This window comes from Crinia signifera, chromosome 8 (genome assembly GCF_055691185.1).
Source record: "Crinia signifera chromosome 8, ASM5569118v1, whole genome shotgun sequence".
In the NCBI taxonomy this organism is placed as follows: domain Eukaryota; kingdom Metazoa; phylum Chordata; class Amphibia; order Anura; family Myobatrachidae; genus Crinia; species Crinia signifera.
The window spans coordinates 89,283,215-89,299,409 of record NC_139224.1 but is presented as its reverse complement, the minus strand read 5'-3'; the positions used below and the strand labels follow the sequence as shown (position 1 = coordinate 89,299,409).

Genomic DNA, 16,195 nt, shown 5'->3' with positions numbered 1-16,195 from the left:
AACTTTTTTATTAGCTTACCTGGTGATAGAAGTAGAAGAGAGCAAAAAAGTGCCTGTATCTCACCTACAGCCATACCACATTGGATAGGCCCAATCTTGTCTGATCTTGGAAGCTAAGCAGTGTTGGGACTAGTTAGTACTTGGGTGGGAGACCACATGGGAACACCTGGTGCTGTACGTTTTTTCACATTACTGGCAAATTGTTTTGATTCTCTAGCTATTTAAATTGGAAACTTTTTCTTTTTATTGCCAGCACAGACATTTGGAAGAGGTCAAACAGACACAATAGCCATCACCTAAAGACTTACCACACTGTTTAGGCCCAATTCCAACTGCTTTTGGCAGCTAAACAGTGTTGAGCCTCTTTAGTAGTTTAATTTAAGACCCCCTGCTAATATCATGTCCTTTAGGTCTTTTTACATTACCAACACATGATTTTTTTCAGTAAGCCAATACAGTTAGGAAACTTTTGTATTAGCTTACCTGGTGATAGAAGTAGAAGAGGGCAAAAAAGTGCCTTTATCTCACATACAGCCATACCACATTGGATAGGCCTGATCTTGGAAACTAAGCAGTGTTGGGCCTGGTTAGTACTTGGGTGGGAGACCACATGGGAACACCAGGTGCTGTAGGTTTTTTCACATTACTTGCAAATTGTTTTTATTCTCTAGCTATTTAAATTGAAAACTTTTTCTTTCTATTGCCAGTACAGACATTTGGAAGAGGTCAAACAGACACAATAGCCATCACCTAAAGACTTACCACACTGTTTAGGCCCAATTCCAACTGCTTTTGGCAGCTAAACAGTGTTGAGCCTCTTTAGTAGTTTAATTTAAGACCCCCTGCTAATATCATGTCCTGTAGGTCTTTTTACATTACCAACACATGATTTTTTTCAGTAAGCCAATACAGTTAGGAAACTTTTGTATTAGCTTACCTGGTGATAGAAGTAGAAGAGGGCAAAAAAGTGCCTTTATCTCACCTACAGCCATACCACATTGGATAGGCCCAATCTCGTCTGATATTGGAAGCTAAGCAGTGTTGGGCCTGGTTAGTACTTGGGTGGGAGACCACATGGGAACACCAGGTGCTGTAGGTTTTTTCACATTACTGGCAAATTGTTTTTATTCTCTAGCTATTTAAATTGGAAACTTTTTCTTTTTATTGCCAGCACAGACATTTGGAAGAGGTCAAACAGACACAATAGCCATCACCTAAAGACTTACCACACTGTTTAGGCCCAATTCCAACTGCTTTTGGCAGCTAAAAAGTGTTGAGCCTCTTTAGTAGTTTAATTTAAGACCCCCTGCTAATATCATGTCCTGTAGGTCTTGTTACATTACCAACACATTAATTTTTTTCAGAAAGCCAATACAGTTAGGAAACTTTTTTATTAGCTTACCTGGTGATAGAAGTAGAAGAGAGCAAAAAAGTGCCTGTATCTCACCTACAGCCATACCACATTGGATAGGCCCAATCTTGTCTGATCTTGGAAGCTAAGCAGTGTTGGGACTGGTTAGTACTTGGGTGGGAGACCACATGGGAACACCTGGTGCTGTAGGTTTTTTCACATTACTGGCAAATTGTTTTTATTCTCTAGCTATTTAAATTGGAAACTTTTTCTTTTTATTGCCAGCACAGACATTTGGAAGAGGTCAAACAGACACAATAGCCATCACCTAAAGACTTACCACACTGTTTAGGCCCAATTCCAAATGCTTTTGGCAGCTAAACAGTGTTGAGCCTCTTTAGTAGTTTAATTTAAGACCCCCTGCTAATATCATGTCCTTTAGGTCTTTTTACATTAACAACACATGATTTTTTTCAGTAAGCCAATACAGTTAGGAAACTTTTGTATCAGCTTACCTGGTGATAGAAGTAGAAGAGGGCAAAAAAGTGCCTTTATCTCACCTACAGCCATACCACATTGGATAGGCCCAATCTCGTCTGATCTTGGAAGCTAAGCAGTGTTGGGCCTGGTTAGTACTTGGGTGGGAGAACACATGGGAACACCAGGTGCTGTAGGTTTTTTCACATTACTGGCAAATTGTTTTTATTCTCTAGCTATTTAAATTGGAAACTTTTTATTTTTATTGCCAGCACAGACATTTGGAAGAGGTCAAACAGATACAATAGCCATCACCTAAAGACTTACCACACTGTTTAGGCCCAATTCCAACTGCTTTTGGCAGCTTAACAGTGTTGAGCCTCTTTAGTAGTTTAATTTAAGACCCCCTGCTAATATCATGTCCTGTAGGTCTTTTTACATTACCAACACATTATTTTTTTTCAGTAAGCCAATACAGTTAGGAAACTTTTTTATTAGCTTACCTGGTGATAGAAGTAGAAGAGGGCAAAAAAGTGCCTGTATCTTACCTACAGCCATACCACATTGGAAAGGCCCAATCTTGTCTGATCTTGGAAGCTGAGCAGTGTTGGGACTGGTTAGTACTTGGGTGGGAGACCACATGGGAACACCTGGTGCTGTAGGTTTTTTCACATTACTGGCAAATTGTTTTTATTCTCTAGCTATTTAAATTGTAAACTTTTTCTTTTTATTGCCAGCACAGACATTTGGAAGAGGTCAAACAGACACAATAGCCATCACCTAAAGACTTACCACACTGTTTAGGCCCAATTCCAACTGCTTTTGGCAGCTAAACAGTGTTGAGCCTCTTTAGTAGTTTAATTTAAGACCCCCTGCTAATATCATGTCCTGTAGGTCTTGTTACATTACCAACACATTAATTTTTTTCAGAAAGCCAATACAGTTAGGAAACTTTTTTCCAACTGCTTTTGGCAGCTAAACAGTGTTGAGCCTCTTTAGTAGTTTAATTTAAGACCCCCTGCTAATATCATGTCCTGTAGGTCTTTTTACATTACCAACACATGATTTTTTTCAGTAAGCCAATATAGTTAGGAAACTTTTGTATTAGCTTACCTGGTGATAGAAGTAGAAGAGGGCAAAAAAGTGCCCTTATCTCACCTACAGCCATACCACATTGGATAGGCCCAATCTCGTCTGATCTTGGAAGCTAAGCAGTGTTGGGCCTTGTTAGTACTTGGGTGGGAGACCACATGGGAACACCAGGTGTTGTAGGTTTTTTCACATTACTGGCAAATTGTTTTTATTCTCTAGCTATTTAAATTGGAAACTTTTTCTTTTTATTGCCAGCACTGACATTTGGAAGAGGTCAAACAGACACAATAGCCATCACCTAAAGACTTACCACACTGTTTAGGCCCAATTCCAACTGCTTTTGGCAGCTAAACAGTGTTGAGCCTCTTTAGTAGTTTAATTTAAGACCCCCTGCTAATATCATGTCCTGTAGGCCTTGTTACATTACCAACACATGATTTTTTTCAGTAAGCCAATATAGTTAGGAAAATTTTTATTAGCTTACCTGGTGATAGAATTAGAAGAGGGCAAAAAAGTGCCTGTATTTCACCTACAGCCATACCACATTGGATGGGCCCAATCTCGTCTGATCTTGGAAGCTAAGCAGTGTTGGGCCTGGTTAGTACTTGGGTGGGAGACCACATGGGAACACCAGGTGCTGTAGGTTTTTTCACATTACTTGCAAATTGTTTTTATTCTCTAGCTATTTAAATTGAAAACTTTTTCTTTCTATTGCCAGTACAGACATTTGGAAGAGGTCAAACAGACACAATAGCCATCACCTAAAGACTTACCACACTGTTTAGGCCCAATTCCAACTGCTTTTGGCAGCTAAACAGTGTTGAGCCTCTTTAGTAGTTTAATTTAAGACCCCCTGCTAATATCATGTCCTGTAGGTCTTTTTACATTACCAACACATGATTTTTTTCAGTAAGCCAATACAGTTAGGAAACTTTTGTATTAGCTTACCTGGTGATAGAAGTAGAAGAGGGCAAAAAAGTGCCCTTATCTCACCTACAGCCATACCACATTGGATAGGCCCAATCTCGTCTGATCTTGAAAGCTAAGCAGTGTTGGGCCTGGTTAGTACTTGGGTGGGAGACCACATGGGAACACCAGGTGTTGTAGGTTTTTTCACATTACTGGCAAATTGTTTTTATTCTCTAGCTTTTTAAATTGGAAACTTTTTCTTTTTATTGCCAGCACTGACATTTGGAAGAGGTCAAACAGACACAATAGCCATCACCTAAAGACTTACCACACTGTTTAGGCCCAATTCCAACTGCTTTTGGCAGCTAAACAGTGTTGAGCCTCTTTAGCAGAGCCGGATTAACAATGGGCCTGATGGAGCTACAGCTCCAGGCCCACTCTCTAAATAGGCCCATTTTATAGCTGGGGTCAGGGCTTTTCAACAAGCCCAGCCCCGTGTTGCTAGCCCCCCGGGAACCGGAGATACCGCCAGGCAAAGCTGGAACGTATTCCCCATAGAATAACATGAGACCTGCTAATTCCAACCCCAACCTGGTTCCAGCGGCATCACAGAAGCTAGAGGTTGATCTCAGTCTAACTCAAATTGCTGGGCCTTCAATCTGATACCAGGTTGGTCCATATGGGTTCATTGGTTCTAGAGATATTGCGGGTAAACCGATTTTTTCATTTTTGAAATGTAATTTCATGGCTGTTCATGTTATTTGAGGACAGATTTCTCTGGAACCAAATGGCCCAGTTTCACAGGACCAAAATCATTTGAAAATCATTCGAAGCCCACATGTAAATGGGTCAGTTGGTTCCGAAGATAATGCTGGTTAACTCCCCCCCCCCTTTAAAGTTTAAGGGGGGGGGGGGGTAGTTTTCTCTCCTCACACCAGAAAATGCAGGAACTAGGCTGGTGTAATAGGGGCCAGCCCGGGTAAATCCCTGCATTTTCTGGTGTGAAAGGGGTATTATTTCAAATAGCCGGGACCTGCATTGCTCTGAATACAGCAGAGCAGCCCCCTGCTCTCTGTCCGGCTGTCAATGGCTGTCATTTCTGCCCGGCGGCGGCTGTCCCCCAGTTACCGCAAGCATGTATTCCCCCTTGGCAATGAGCATGCAATCCCACATGGCAATGAGCATGTAACCTCTGGCAATGAGCATATAGGTAAGCAGCACTTCTGTAGCATAATTTTTAATAGGCATTATGGTGTTTGGCATAATACGTAATGGACATTATGGTGTGTGGCTTAACATGTAATGGGCATTATGGTGTAATTTTTAATGCACACCTTTGGCGCGCAATACCCGTTTATCAAGCATATTGTGCATTATTGCTTAATCTGTTTGGTATAGTGTGTATTTTGGCTCAATCCATGTGGCAAAATTTTGCCTTAATCTGTGTGGCATTACATGAATTTTGACTCAATCCGTGCGCCATAGTGTGAATTTTGGCTCAGTCGGTGTGAATTTTTGCTCATTCCATATGGCATAATGTCTAAGAGGCAAGTACAATATAAAGGGGTTACTCTTTTGTTGCATGATTTGTATAAGGGGTATATGGGGTCCGGTATGATATGCTGGCGGTCGGAATCCCGACCTCCGCAAAGCCGACAAGGGGGGGCTGTGGATCACTCCCCCTTGTGGGGGACACCCATAAAAGGGACAAAGTGCATTGCGGTGGTCGGGATTCTGGCATCTGTATTTTGACCGCTGGGATTCCGACCACCGGCATATTGACTGCATCCCGGTATATGGTGTGGTAAACTTAGGTGACCACATAAAAGGTGCTGAAATGTTGTCTATCAAGTTTTGTCTTTCAGTATTCTTTTTATGACTGTAGTGCCGCCTCACCCCGCAAGTATTTTAGGATTTTAGGACATCGGCATCCTGCGGGTGCACCTTTTGGAGGGCATCCGCCAATATATATTCCTGCATTTTTCCTATGCCAGCCCCGTGCTTTTTCCAGGCATATATAATTAGTTGAAAGTATTTACACAAATAGAGACCCATGAGCAGACCGCCCAACCAGAACACTGGTCAAGACTCCCACATTATTAGCTGCTGGCCACAACCCCTATTATTGCGCATAATAGGCCCTTGATAATGTTCAGCTCCAGGCCCATTTAGACCTTAATCTGGCTCTGCTCTTTAGTAGTTTAATTTAAGACCCCCTGCTAATATCATGTCCTGTAGGTCTTGTTACATTACCAACACATTAATTTTTTTCAGTAAGCCAATACAGTTAGGAAACTTTTTTATTAGCTTACCTGGTGATAGAAGTAGAAGAGGGCAAAAAAGTGCCTGTATTTTACCTACAGCCATTCCACATTGGATAGGCCCAATCTCATCTGATCTTGGAAGCTAAGCAGTGTTGGGCCTGGTTAGTACTTGGGTGGGAGACCACATGGGAACACCAGGTGCTGAAGGTTTTTTCACATTACTGGCAAATAGTTTTTATTCTTTAGCTATTTAAATTGGAAACTTTTTCTATTTATTGCCAGCACAGACATTTGGAAGAGGTCAAACAGACACAATAGCCATCACCTAAAGACTTACCACACTGTTTAGGCCCAATTCCAACTGCTTTTGGCAGCTAAACAGTGTTGAGCCTCTTCAGTAGTTTAATTTAAGACCCCCTGCTAATATCATGTCCTGTAGGTCTTTTTACATTACCAACACATGATTTTTTCAGTAAGCCAATACAGTTAGGAAACTTTTGTATTAGCTTACCTGGTGATAGAAGTAGAAGAGGGCAAAAAAGTGCCTGTATCTCACCTACAGCCATACCACATTGGATAAGCCCAATCTCGTCTGATTTTGGAAGCTAAGCAGTGTTGGGCCTGGTTAGTACTTGGGTGGGAGACCACATGGGAGCACCAGGTGCTGTAGGTTTTTTCACATTACTGGCAAATTGTTTTTATTCTCTAGCTATTTAAATTGGAAACTTTTTCTTTTTATTGCCAGCACAGACATTTGGAAGAGGTCAAACAGACACAATAGCCATCACCTAAAAACTTACCAAACTGTTTAGGCCCAATTCCAACTGCTTTTGGCAGCTAAACAGTGTTGAGCCTCTTTAGTAGTTTAATTTAAGACCCCCTGCTAATATCATGTCCTGTAGGTCTTTTTACATTACCAACACATGATTTTTTTAGTAAGCCAATACAGTTAGGAAACTTTTTTATTAGCTTACCTGGTGATAGAAGTAGAAGAGGGCAAAAAAGTGCCTGTATCTCACCTACAGCCATACCACATTGGATAGGCCCAATCTCGTCTGATCTTGGAAGCTAAGCAGTGTTGGGCCTGGTTAGTACTTGGGTGGGAGACCACATGGAAACATCTTGTGCTGTAGGTTTTTTCACATTACTGGCAAATTGTTTTTATTCTCTAGCTATTTAAATTGTAAACTTTTTCTTTTTATTGCCAGCACAGACATTTGGAAGAGGTCAAACAGACACAATAGCCATCACCTAAAGACTTACCACACTGTTTAGGCCCAATTCCAAATGCTTTTAGCAGCAAAACAGTGTTGAGCCTCTTTAGTAGTTTAATTTAAGACCCCCTGCTAATATCATGTCCTGTAGGTCTTTTTACATTACCAACACATGATTTTTTTCAGTAAGCCAATACAGTTAGGAAACTTTTGTATTAGCTTACCTGGTGATAGAAGTAGAAGAGGGCAAAAAAGTGCCTTTATCTCACCTACAGCCATACCACATTGGATGAGCCCAATCTCGTCTGATCTTGGAAGCTAAGCAGTGTTGGGCCTGGCTAGTACTTGGGTGGGAGACCACATGGGAACACCAGGTGCTGTAGGTTTTTTCACATTACTGGCAAATTGTTTTTATTCTCTAGCTATTTAAATTGGAAACTTTTTCTTTTTATTGCCAACACAGACATTTGGAAGAGGTCAAACAGACACAATAGCCATCACCTAAAGACTTACCACACTGTTTAGGCCCAATTCCAACTGCTTTTGGCAGCTAAACAGTGTTGAGCCTCTTTAGTAGTTTAATTTAAGACCCCCTGCTAATGTCCTGTAGGTCTTTTTACATTACCAACACATGATTTTTTTCAGTAAGCCAATATAGTTAGGAAAATTTTTATTAGCTTACCTGGTGATAGAAGTAGAAGAGGGCAAAAAAGTGCCTATATTTCACCTACAGCCATACCACATTGGATGGGCCCAATCTCGTCTGATCTTGGAAGCTAAGCAGTGTTGGGCCTGGTTAGTACTTGGGTGGGAGACCACATGGGAACACCAGGTGCTGTAGGTTTTTTCACATTACTTGCAAATTGTTTTTATTCTCTAGCTATTTAAATTGAAAACTTTTTCTTTCTATTGCCAGTACAGACATTTGGAAGAGGTCAAACAGACACAATAGCCATCACCTAAAGACTTACCACACTGTTTAGGCCCAATTCCAACTGCTTTTGGCAGCTAAACAGTGTTGAGCCTCTTTAGTAGTTTAATTTAAGACCCCCTGCTAATATCATGTCCTGTAGGTCTTTTTACATTACCAACACATGATTTTTTTCAGTAAGCCAATACAGTTAGGAAACTTTTGTATTAGCTTACCTGGTGATAGAAGTAGAAGAGGGCAAAAAAGTGCCCTTATCTCACCTACAGCCATACCACATTGGATAGGCCCAATCTCGTCTGATCTTGGAAGCTAAGCAGTGTTGGGCCTGGTTAGTACTTGGGTGGGAGACCACATGGGAACACCAGGTGTTGTAGGTTTTTTCACATTACTGGCAAATTGTTTTTATTCTCTAGCTAGTTAAATTGGAAACTTTTTCTTTTTATTGCCAGCACTGACATTTGGAAGAGGTCAAACAGACACAATAGCCATCACCTAAAGACTTACCACACTGTTTAGGCCCAATTCCAACTGCTTTTGGCAGCTAAACAGTGTTGAGCCTCTTTAGCAGAGCCGGATTAACAATGGGCCTGATGGAGCTACAGGCCCACTCTCTAAATAGGCCCATTTTATAGCTGGGGTCAGGGCTTTTCAACAAGCCCAGCCCCGTGTTGCTAGCCCCCCGGGAACCGGAGATACCGCCAGGCAAAGCTGGAACGTATTCCCCATAGAATAACATGAGACCTGCTAATTCCAACCCCAACCTGGTTCCAGCGGCATCACAGAAGCTCGAGGTTGATCTCAGTCTAAAAATACACACTACTGTGGGTGCAGAGTGGACCTCTAAGGGTTCTCCACAATCCACAGGGCCCGGCGCTAGATAAAGAGAAAGATATATCTATTGATGTAAAGAGTAATAGAACTGATTAATTTGAACTCAGCTGCAGCAGATGCAAGTGGGTCTGCTTGGGACACACTGGAAGAGTACAAAAGACTAGGATTTTGTTGCACTTGCGCTGCTGAGATCAAGTAATTTCCCAGTGAACCGTACTAAACAGAAGGACACCAAGGCACAATTTAGTTATCACTGATAATTCTTTATATATATAAAAAAGATTTTTACTTTTATCTTTAAAAAAGAATTTGTACACATAAATTCAAAAAACAATACAACAATACATGAAAAAAGAATACATAAATAAAATCACAGGCAGATACCATATAAAAAAGAAGAAACACATATATGTGTTTAGTAATATATATCAAGCTCCGGAGCGGGTCACGTAATGATTAGATGGATCAAAAGATGCTTTAAGGAGCAATGTTAGTACAGCGCTACAGCAGCCAGGGTATTAGTGATGAAATGAATGGGTTAGGGTAATGATGGAGATGGACGCCAAAGCACTGTGAATTAGGAGTAAGTTGAGAGTAACCTGTTAGCGCTTCAAAACGCAGGATTGCAGAAAGTCAGGTAGCGTAATACCTCCACACAGTATGCTCACCCTCCTTGATGGATGCTTGTGGAGGGGCGGGGATCCAGATGACACCGTGGCTCAACCCGTTGCACAGATTGTGCTGGCGTCGATGCTTCTCTCCAATGGGGGACGGCAGATGGAGACGCTGCAAATGCAGCTAGTGTAGACTGCTGTAAGCGGCTGAAAAGGCGCTAAATGCGCTGGCTTGTAGTGTCCGGACAAGACAGCATTAGTGGATGTAATTGCCGGCTCCGTGTACGTGACCTCGTGACCTCGGGAGTTGGGTGACAAAGCGGAAGTGACGTCGACGCGTTTCGTTCACTTGGCAACCGTGAACTTTTTCAAGACGATTCCTGTGTGTCCGCCTCTCTACTGAGTGGCTGGGTAATGCTGTCACCGTCGGTATACACAAGCTGTGGCACGGTTCGTCACTCCTCCGCCATCCTCTCCCTCACAGACCACTCCAACAGCCTCTCATTACAAGACAGAACACACCTCTGAAATATTTGGCTAAAAAACTTTTTTAGCCAAATATTTCAGAGGTGTGTTCTGTCTTGTAATGAGAGGCTGTTGGAGTGGTCTGTGAGGGAGAGGATGGCGGAGGAGTGACGAACCGTGCCACAGCTTGTGTATACCGACGGTGACAGCATTACCCAGCCACTCAGTAGAGAGGCGGACACACAGGAATCGTCTTGAAAAAGTTCACGGTTGCCAAGTGAACGAAACGCGTCGACGTCACTTCCGCTTTGTCACCCAACTCCCGAGGTCACGAGGTCACGTACACGGAGCCGGCAATTACATCCACTAATGCTGTCTTGTCCGGACACTACAAGCCAGCGCATTTAGCGCCTTTTCAGCCGCTTACAGCAGTCTACACTAGCTGCATTTGCAGCGTCTCCATCTGCCGTCCCCCATTGGAGAGAAGCATCGACGCCAGCACAATCTGTGCAACGGGTTGAGCCACGGTGTCATCTGGATCCCCGCCCCTCCACAAGCATCCATCAAGGAGGGTGAGCATACTGTGTGGAGGTATTACGCTACCTGACTTTCTGCAATCCTGCGTTTTGAAGCGCTAACAGGTTACTCTCAACTTACTCCTAATTCACAGTGCTTTGGCGTCCATCTCCATCATTACCCTAACCCATTCATTTCATCACTAATACCCTGGCTGCTGTAGCGCTGTACTAACATTGCTCCTTAAAGCATCTTTTGATCCATCTAATCATTACGTGACCCGCTCCGGAGCTTGATATATATTACTAAACACATATATGTGTTTCTTCTTTTTTATATGGTATCTGCCTGTGATTTTATTTATGTATTCTTTTTTCATGTATTGTTGTATTGTTTTTTGAATTTATGTGTACAAATTCTTTTTTAAAGATAAAAGTAAAAATCTTTTTTATATATATAAAGAATTATCAGTGATAACTAAATTGTGCCTTGGTGTCCTTCTGTTTAGTACGGTTCACTGGGAAATTACTTGATCTCAGCAGCGCAAGTGCAACAAAATCCTAGTCTTTTGATCTCAGTCTAACTCAAATTGCTGGGCCTTCAATCTGATACCAGGTTGGTCCATATGGGTTCATTGGTTCTAGAGATATTGCGGGTAAACCGATTTTTTCATTTTTGAAATGTAATTTCATGGCTGTTCATGTTATTTGAGGACAGATTTCTCTGGAATCAAATGGCCCAGTTTCACAGGACCAAAATCATTTGAAAATCATTCGAAGCCCACATGTAAATGGGTCAGTTGGTTCCGAAGATAATGCTGGTTAACTCCCCCCCCCCTTTAAAGTTTAAGGGGGGGGGGTAGTTTTCTCTCCTCACACCAGAAAATGCAGGAACTAGGCTGGTGTAATAGGGGCCAGCCCGGGTAAATCCCTGCATTTTCTGGTGTGAAAGGGGTATTATTTCAAATAGCCGGGACCTGCATTGCTCTGAATACAGCAGAGCAGCCCCCTGCTCTCTGTCCGGCTGTCAATGGCTGTCATTTCTGCCCGGCGGCGGCTGTCCCCCAGTTACCGCAAGCATGTATTCCCCCTTGGCAATGAGCATGCAATTCCACATGGCAATGAGCATGTAACCTCTGGCAATGAGCATATAGGTAAGCAGCACTTCTGTAGCATAATTTTTAATAGGCATTATGGTGTTTGGCATAATACGTAATGGACATTATGGTGTGTGGCTTAACATGTAATGGGCATTATGGTGTAATTTTTAATGCACACCTTTGGCGCGCAATACCCGTTTATCAAGCATATTGTGCATTATTGCTTAATCTGTTTGGTATAGTGTGTATTTTGGCTCAATCCATGTGGCAAAATTTTGCCTTAATCTGTGTGGCATTACATGAATTTTGACTCAATCCGTGCGCCATAGTGTGAATTTTGGCTCAGTCGGTGTGAATTTTTGCTCATTCCATATGGCATAATGTCTAAGAGGCAAGTACAATATAAAGGGGTTACTCTTTTGTTGCATGATTTGTATAAGGGGTATATGGGGTCCGGTATGATATGCTGGCGGTCGGAATCCCGACCTCCGCAAAGCCGACAAGGGGGGGCTGTGGATCACTCCCCCTTGTGGGGGACACCCATAAAAGGGACAAAGTGCATTGCGGTGGTCGGGATTCTGGCATCTGTATTTTGACCGCTGGGATTCCGACCACCGGCATATTGACTGCATCCCGGTATATGGTGTGGTAAACTTAGGTGACCACATAAAAGGTGCTGAAATGTTGTCTATCAAGTTTTGTCTTTCAGTATTCTTTTTATGACTGTAGTGCCGCCTCACCCCGCAAGTATTTTAGGATTTTAGGACATCGGCATCCTGCGGGTGCACCTTTTGGAGGGCATCCGCCAATATATATTCCTGCATTTTTCCTATGCCAGCCCCGTGCTTTTTCCAGGCATATATAATTAGTTGAAAGTATTTACACAAATAGAGACCCATGAGCAGACCGCCCAACCAGAACACTGGTCAAGACTCCCACATTATTAGCTGCTGGCCACAACCCCTATTATTGCGCATAATAGGCCCTTGATAATGTTCAGCTCCAGGCCCATTTAGACCTTAATCTGGCTCTGCTCTTTAGTAGTTTAATTTAAGACCCCCTGCTAATATCATGTCCTGTAGGTCTTGTTACATTACCAACACATTAATTTTTTTCAGTAAGCCAATACAGTTAGGAAACTTTTTTATTAGCTTACCTGGTGATAGAAGTAGAAGAGGGCAAAAAAGTGCCTGTATTTTACCTACAGCCATTCCACATTGGATAGGCCCAATCTCATCTGATCTTGGAAGCTAAGCAGTGTTGGGCCTGGTTAGTACTTGGGTGGGAGACCACATGGGAACACCAGGTGCTGAAGGTTTTTTCACATTACTGGCAAATTGTTTTTATTCTTTAGCTATTTAAATTGGAAACTTTTTCTATTTATTGCCAGCACAGACATTTGGAAGAGGTCAAACAGACACAATAGCCATCACCTAAAGACTTACCACACTGTTTAGGCCCAATTCCAACTGCTTTTGGCAGCTAAACAGTGTTGAGCCTCTTCAGTAGTTTAATTTAAGACCCCCTGCTAATATCATGTCCTGTAGGTCTTTTTACATTACCAACACATGATTTTTTCAGTAAGCCAATACAGTTAGGAAACTTTTGTATTAGCTTACCTGGTGATAGAAGTAGAAGAGGGCAAAAAAGTGCCTGTATCTCACCTACAGCCATACAACATTGGATGAGCCCAATCTCGTCTGATCTTGGAAACAAAAGCAGTGTTGGGCCTGGTTAGTACTTGGGTGGGAGACCACATGGGAACACCAGGTGCTGTAGGTTTTTTCACATTACTGGCAAATTGTTTTTATTCTCTAGCTATTTAAATTGGAAACTTTTTCTTTTTATTGCCAGCACAGACATTTGGAAGAGGTCAAACAGACACAATAGCCATCACCTAAAGACTTACCACACTGTTTAGGCCCAATTCCAACTGCTTTTGGCAGCTAAACAGTGTTGAGCCTCTTTAGTAGTTTAATTTAAGACCCCCTGCTAATATCATGTCCTGTAGGTCTTTTTACATTACCAACACATGATTTTTTTCAGTAAGCCAATACAGTTAGGAAACTTTTTTTTTAGCTTACCTGGTGATAGAAGTAGAAGAGGGCAAAAAAGTGCCTGTATTTCACATACAGCTATACCACATTGGAAAGGCCCAATCTTGTCTGATCTTGGAAGCTAAGCAGTGTTGGGACTGGTTAGTACTTGGGTGGGAGACCACATGGGAACACCTGGTGCTGTGGGTTTTTTCACATTACTGGCAAATTGTTTTTATTCTCTAGCTATTTAAATTGTAAACTTTTTCTTTTTATTGCCAGCACAGACATTTGGAAGAGGTCAAACAGACACAATAGCCATCACCTAAAGACTTACCACACTGTTTAGGGACAATTCCAAATGCTTTTGGCAGCTAAACAGTGTTGAGCCTCTTTAGTAGTTTAATTTAAGACCCCCTGCTAATATCATGTCCTGTAGGTCTTTTTACATTACCAACACATGATTTTTTTCAGTAAGCCAATACAGTTAGGAAACTTTTTTATTAGCTTACCTGGAGATAGAAGTAGAAGAGGGCAAAAAAGTGCCTTTATCTCACCTACAGCCATACCACATTGGATAGGCCCAATCTCGCCTGATCTTGGAAGCTAAGCAGTGTTGGGCCTGGTTAGTACTTGGGTGGGAGACCACATGGGAACACCAGGTGCTGTAGGTTTTTTCACATTACTGGCAAATTGTTTTTATTCTCTAGCTATTTAAATTGGAAACTTTTTCTTTCTATTGCCAGTACAGACATTTGGAAGAGGTCAAACAGACACAATAGCCATCACCTAAAGACTTACCACACTGTTTAGGCCCCATTCCAACTGCTTTTGGCAGCTAAACAGTGTTGAGCCTCTTTAGTAGTTTAATTTAAGACCCCCTGCTAATATGTCCTGTAGGTCTTTTTACATTACCAACACATGATTTTTTTCAGTAAGCCAATATAGTTAGGAAAATTTTTATTAGCTTACCTGGTGATAGAAGTAGAAGAGGGCAAAAAAGTGCTTGTATTTCACCTATAGCCATACCACATTGGATGGGCCCAATCTCGTCTGATCTTGGAAGCTAAGCAGTGTTGGGCCTGGTTAGTACTTGGGTGGGAGACCACATGGGAACACCAGGTGTTGTAGGTTTTTTCACATTACTGGCAAATTGTTTTTATTCTCTAGCTATTTAAATTGGAAACTTTTTCTTTCTATTGCCAGTACAGACATTTGGAAGAGGTCAAACAGACACAATAGCCATCACCTAAAGACTTACCACACTGTTTAGGCCCAATTCCAACTGCTTTTGGCAGCTAAACAGTGTTGAGCCTCTTTAGTAGTTTAATTTAAGACCCCCTGCTAATATGTCCTGTAGGTCTTTTTACATTACCAACACATGATTTTTTTCAGTAAGCCAATATAGTTAGGAAAATTTTTATTAGCTTACCTGGTGATAGAAGTAGAAGAGGGCAAAAAAGTGTCTGTATTTCACCTACAGCCATACCACATTGGATGGGCCCAATCTCGTCTGATCTTGGAAGCTAAGCAGTGTTGGGCCTGGTTAGTACTTGGGTGGGAGACCACATGGGAACACCAGGTGCTGTAGGTTTTTTCACATTACTTGCAAATTGTTTTTATTCTCTAGCTATTTAAATTGAAAACTTTTTCTTTCTATTGCCAGTACAGACATTTGGAAGAGGTCAAACAGACACAATAGCCATCACCTAAAGACTTACCACACTGTTTAGGCCCAATTCTAACTGCTTTTGGCAGCTAAACAGTGTTGAGCCTCTTTAGTAGTTTAATTTAAGACCCCCTGCTAATATCATGTCCTGTAGGTCTTTTTACATTACCAACACATGATTTTTTTCAGTAAGCCAATACAGTTAGGAAACTTTTGTATTAGCTTACCTGGTGATAGAAGTAGAAGAGGGCAAAAAAGTGCCCTTATCTCACCTACAGCCATACCACATTGGATAGGCCCAATCTCGTCTGATCTTGGAAGCTAAGCAGTGTTGGGCCTGGTTAGTACTTGGGTGGGAGACCACATGGGAACACCAGGTGTTGTAGGTTTTTTCACATTACTGGCAAATTGTTTTTATTCTCTAGCTATTTAAATTGGAAACTTTTTCTTTTTATTGCCAGCACTGACATTTGGAAGAGGTCAAACAGACACAATAGCCATCACCTAAAGACTTACCACACTGTTTAGGCCCAATTCCAACTGCTTTTGGCAGCTAAACAGTGTTGAGCCTCTTTAGCAGAGCCGGATTAACAATGGGCCTGATGGAGCTACAGCTCCAGGCCCACTCTCTAAATAGGCCCATTTTATAGCTGGGGTCAGGGCTTTTCAACAAGCCCAGCCCTGTGTTGCTAGCCCCCCGGGAACCGGAGATACCGCCAGGCAAAGC

At 42.0% G+C, this 16,195-nt stretch overlaps 15 non-coding genes and 7 pseudogenes across 15 annotated transcripts; all 22 read left to right on the top strand.

The window, feature by feature from the left end:
- Positions 1–62: 62 nt before the first annotated feature.
- On the top strand, positions 63–181 carry LOC146029240 (5S ribosomal RNA; annotated as a pseudogene).
- Positions 182–526: 345 nt separating this feature from the next.
- LOC146029570 (5S ribosomal RNA) lies at positions 527–635 on the top strand (annotated as a pseudogene).
- Positions 636–980: 345 nt separating this feature from the next.
- LOC146034458 (5S ribosomal RNA) lies at positions 981–1,099 on the top strand. Its single transcript, XR_014459864.1, has one exon. It is a non-coding gene; the product is annotated as a 5S ribosomal RNA (ribosomal RNA).
- A 346-nt stretch (positions 1,100–1,445) lies between these two features.
- Positions 1,446–1,564, top strand: LOC146028154 (5S ribosomal RNA; annotated as a pseudogene).
- A 345-nt stretch (positions 1,565–1,909) lies between these two features.
- Positions 1,910–2,028, top strand: LOC146034936 (5S ribosomal RNA). Its single transcript, XR_014460340.1, has one exon. It is a non-coding gene; the product is annotated as a 5S ribosomal RNA (ribosomal RNA).
- A 346-nt stretch (positions 2,029–2,374) lies between these two features.
- LOC146028755 (5S ribosomal RNA) lies at positions 2,375–2,493 on the top strand (annotated as a pseudogene).
- A 491-nt stretch (positions 2,494–2,984) lies between these two features.
- Positions 2,985–3,103, top strand: LOC146027595 (5S ribosomal RNA). The gene has a single exon (XR_014454989.1). It is a non-coding gene; the product is annotated as a 5S ribosomal RNA (ribosomal RNA).
- Positions 3,104–3,447: 344 nt separating this feature from the next.
- Positions 3,448–3,566, top strand: LOC146032141 (5S ribosomal RNA). Its single transcript, XR_014457584.1, has one exon. It is a non-coding gene; the product is annotated as a 5S ribosomal RNA (ribosomal RNA).
- A 345-nt stretch (positions 3,567–3,911) lies between these two features.
- On the top strand, positions 3,912–4,030 carry LOC146034710 (5S ribosomal RNA). Its single transcript, XR_014460113.1, has one exon. It is a non-coding gene; the product is annotated as a 5S ribosomal RNA (ribosomal RNA).
- Positions 4,031–6,184: 2,154 nt separating this feature from the next.
- On the top strand, positions 6,185–6,303 carry LOC146034913 (5S ribosomal RNA). Its single transcript, XR_014460317.1, has one exon. It is a non-coding gene; the product is annotated as a 5S ribosomal RNA (ribosomal RNA).
- A 344-nt stretch (positions 6,304–6,647) lies between these two features.
- LOC146034295 (5S ribosomal RNA) lies at positions 6,648–6,766 on the top strand. Its single transcript, XR_014459701.1, has one exon. It is a non-coding gene; the product is annotated as a 5S ribosomal RNA (ribosomal RNA).
- A 344-nt stretch (positions 6,767–7,110) lies between these two features.
- Positions 7,111–7,229, top strand: LOC146028243 (5S ribosomal RNA; annotated as a pseudogene).
- A 345-nt stretch (positions 7,230–7,574) lies between these two features.
- On the top strand, positions 7,575–7,693 carry LOC146032043 (5S ribosomal RNA). Its single transcript, XR_014457491.1, has one exon. It is a non-coding gene; the product is annotated as a 5S ribosomal RNA (ribosomal RNA).
- A 339-nt stretch (positions 7,694–8,032) lies between these two features.
- LOC146032139 (5S ribosomal RNA) lies at positions 8,033–8,151 on the top strand. Its single transcript, XR_014457583.1, has one exon. It is a non-coding gene; the product is annotated as a 5S ribosomal RNA (ribosomal RNA).
- A 345-nt stretch (positions 8,152–8,496) lies between these two features.
- LOC146033543 (5S ribosomal RNA) lies at positions 8,497–8,615 on the top strand. The gene has a single exon (XR_014458951.1). It is a non-coding gene; the product is annotated as a 5S ribosomal RNA (ribosomal RNA).
- Positions 8,616–12,962: 4,347 nt separating this feature from the next.
- On the top strand, positions 12,963–13,081 carry LOC146034912 (5S ribosomal RNA). The gene has a single exon (XR_014460315.1). It is a non-coding gene; the product is annotated as a 5S ribosomal RNA (ribosomal RNA).
- A 344-nt stretch (positions 13,082–13,425) lies between these two features.
- LOC146028548 (5S ribosomal RNA) lies at positions 13,426–13,545 on the top strand (annotated as a pseudogene).
- Positions 13,546–13,890: 345 nt separating this feature from the next.
- LOC146029082 (5S ribosomal RNA) lies at positions 13,891–14,009 on the top strand (annotated as a pseudogene).
- A 345-nt stretch (positions 14,010–14,354) lies between these two features.
- On the top strand, positions 14,355–14,473 carry LOC146034225 (5S ribosomal RNA). The gene has a single exon (XR_014459631.1). It is a non-coding gene; the product is annotated as a 5S ribosomal RNA (ribosomal RNA).
- Positions 14,474–14,814: 341 nt separating this feature from the next.
- LOC146033883 (5S ribosomal RNA) lies at positions 14,815–14,933 on the top strand. The gene has a single exon (XR_014459291.1). It is a non-coding gene; the product is annotated as a 5S ribosomal RNA (ribosomal RNA).
- Positions 14,934–15,274: 341 nt separating this feature from the next.
- LOC146032138 (5S ribosomal RNA) lies at positions 15,275–15,393 on the top strand. The gene has a single exon (XR_014457582.1). It is a non-coding gene; the product is annotated as a 5S ribosomal RNA (ribosomal RNA).
- Positions 15,394–15,738: 345 nt separating this feature from the next.
- LOC146033542 (5S ribosomal RNA) lies at positions 15,739–15,857 on the top strand. Its single transcript, XR_014458950.1, has one exon. It is a non-coding gene; the product is annotated as a 5S ribosomal RNA (ribosomal RNA).
- The last annotated feature ends 338 nt before the right edge of the window (positions 15,858–16,195 follow it).